Source organism: Rousettus aegyptiacus, unplaced genomic scaffold, assembly GCF_014176215.1.
Source record: "Rousettus aegyptiacus isolate mRouAeg1 unplaced genomic scaffold, mRouAeg1.p scaffold_m13_p_8, whole genome shotgun sequence".
Taxonomy (NCBI): Eukaryota; Metazoa; Chordata; class Mammalia; order Chiroptera; family Pteropodidae; genus Rousettus; species Rousettus aegyptiacus.
Window position 1 is genome coordinate 102,877,153 of NW_023416311.1, and position 3,344 is coordinate 102,880,496.

The window sequence follows — 3,344 nt, forward strand, 5'->3', positions numbered from 1 at the left end:
GTCCAATAATAAATAAATCATTTCGGAAAGTGAAAATTAGCCCTGGTAGTGGTCAGTTAGGGCAGGGCTGTGATGGATGAAACACAAAACATCAGCACTTGTCAACTTGTTTGAGGTGTGGCTGTGACCAGTCTGAAACAAGACAGGGACCAGGATGCTCTGCAACCACAAAAACAACTAAACAACCCTTCTTGGTACGAACCCAAGTGACTACTAGTTACTTACCAATGACAACACAGATTTCTTTATTAAAACCTTCCCACCTCCTAGAGAATGAATGCCAAGATAACCAGTCCCTGGATCGCCTCTAATTTCTGACAGCATTCAATTCAGAAATGCCCCTTCTCTTTAAGCCCTGCTTAGAATCATGCAGCCTTTAAAAAACCTCTCCCAAATTCTTCTACTGAGACCTCGACCATTCCTCTAGAGAGAACTCTTCCTTGCTGCAACACGCTAAATAACCTTACTTTGTTTCTCTCAGGTGTGTTCTCCTGGTCTTTGGCTGGTTGATTTCAGTAAGGTAAAATGTGATTTCAGTAAGGGATTATGCAACCATTCCAATGATGCTGTACAAAATGGTAAAATGTGACAATAACAACAAGGAAAACATTTAAAGAAAATATATCAGGTACTATGGTTAAAATACTGGGATTATTCTTATTTTTCTTCTCAGTAATTTCTTCCTTATTTTCCTCTCTATTTTTATAACTTCTTTAAAGTTTAGTAAATTCTTTTTCTAATAAAAATTGTTTTTGCTGAAAATATTCAAAATATGAATTTCTTAGTCCGCTTGGGCTCCTATAATGAAAATACTGTAACCTTGGTAACTTATAAACAACAGAAATTTATTTCTCATAGTTCTGGAGACTGGGAAGTCCAAGACCAAGGCACTGGCAGATTCAGTGTCTGGGAAGAGCCTACTCCCTGCTTCATAGACAGCCGATTTCCCACTGTGTCCTCACATGGCGAAAGGGACCAGGGAGCTTTCTGGAGTCTCTTTTATAAGGACACTAATCCCATTCGTGAGGGCTCCACCCTCATGACCTAACCACCTCCAAATATTGTCATATTGGGGATTAGATGTCAGCATATGAATTTTCAGGAGATACAAACATTCAGTCCCATACCAGTGAAAAAAACAAAATCTCTTTTCTCAGTTACATAGAGCTCAAATATATATCTTATGCACTCATTTTCCCCTCTATTCAGAAAGAAAAAAATGTACACAGAATCATTAATTGATATACATTATTAATTGACTTGATGGTCCTAAGTTAATAAACATAATGATTGATAATCCATCCACATAATTGGATGACTGATTGATACATGTAATGAATTAATTTATATGCATCAGTAATTATTCAATACACAAAACACTGCAATAATTCATTCCTTTACATGTTCATTAATTTATGTTTTGTGTCCATTCATTTATTATTTCATCAAATATGTATTGAGTTTCTTTAATTTTCCAGACCTAGGGCTAGGCATTGGTAAGGCAGAGTTGAACATAATTAACTGCTTACTAGAGAGAAGCTCACTCTGCAGTGGGGCGGTAGAGAAGAAATATGTTATTAAACAGTGGGATACAGGCCCTGTTCTCATACAGATGATGCCATGGTAACTGTTGAGAGGACACTTCCTTGGATGACAGAAGGTGGGAGTGGTCAGAGGTGACTTCAAGAAGGAAGTGATGCTTATCATGAGTTCTTAATAACAAGAATGTGTTTGTCAGACCAAGCAGAGAAAGAAGAGTATCCCAGGCTGTGTAAGAGTCTGTAATTAAGAGCTAAAATGAGAAAGAAAACTAACGCTTTAAGATTTTAGAAAAGTTGCGATCATCGTGGGTATAATCAGCAAAGGATTTGTAAAGGAAGTGGTACTCGATGTAGAATCTTGGAAAATGGAGAAGGTATAGAAGAAAGCAAGAGGATTCGACCCAGAGTGATGACATAAGCATTCATTTTAGTCTGTGACATGCTGGGTGACACAAACTGTGATAGCATAAGCTTGCTTGCGTCCATAGAGAGCCATCAGATAAATTAGGAATCTTAGTTTTGGAGCAATCACTCCAAGTGCCATTCTATGAATTACAAATTAAATTTGATCTCTCATGTGAGGAACCATTTCTATGAGAATAAATGATCATTTGCTCTAGTATCTTTCCTGAGCCAAGGGAGGTTCACACTCAAAAAGTCAGCTGAAAAGCTTAGATGAGAACTTTCTGATTCACCTCAATTGTCCCCAAAAGACATCACCTATCTACCAAGAATGCCCTCACAGGACTACAAAGAGATTTCCCTGCTACACTGACACATTTTTATGTTCTCTTAACTTTGAGTTGGGCCAAAAATGATACAAGCAGGAGAAAATACTTCTTTGAAATTAACTAGTTTATTTAAAAAAAAGAAAAAAGAGGAAAATCAGTCAGATTTTGATGGATAAAACTTATGCCAAGTTCCAAAGGCATAGAAATGCAAAGTGTAGGGAAGGATAGATTTCAAACTTTAAATTGGGTCTGGAAATGTTGCAGGGATAGATACATATGGCAGGCAAACAGAACACATGCCAAAGGAGGAAAAACGAGTTTGAGAAGGTGTGAAGATTAATCTCTGCCTATGGGGAACACTAGCCAAAGAAAACATCCGTACAAGAATGGGGCCACATTTGTATAGGAAAAAGCCAGTGGAAGGAGCAGTTCTGAATATGATATGGATCAGAAACCAGAAGAAACTACAGTTTGACATTTTAAATGGTCTCAGATTCTATTCGGTTTTTATTTCCCCCTCTGATTCTAAATGGTTTTTGCTTCTTTATCGAGAACCATCCCTTTCCTCTTTTCCACTCCATTAACTTAGAAAATGTGAAAGAATTAAAATGTAGACACGTCTAGAAGGAATCAGAAGACAGGACCAAACATTTGTTTCGTCATGTTTAATGTTTAAAGTCGCGTCCTTGTTTTTCCCTCTTAATGATTGGAGAGTCGGAGCTAATTGGAAGGGAAATCGCATTAAAATACAATAGAATGACTCATGTATTAAGAAAATTTGTAAAAAACATAATATATACTGAAAAATAATATCATTCTGAAAAGGTAGAAGGCATAGCATTCTCAGTGTCTAGTTTCACAACTGTCCTATTTCCAGAGATAACTCTGTTAACATGCATTGATCAATGACAAAGATATTTTCACAATATTTCAATATCATCTTTCTTATTTAAAAGCAAAAGTTCACCTTATGATTTGGTTTTAATGTTATATATAATATATATGATTGGATTATTTATATAATGTTGTATGATACATTATCTCCCAAATTTAGCAGCTTAAAACAACAAAC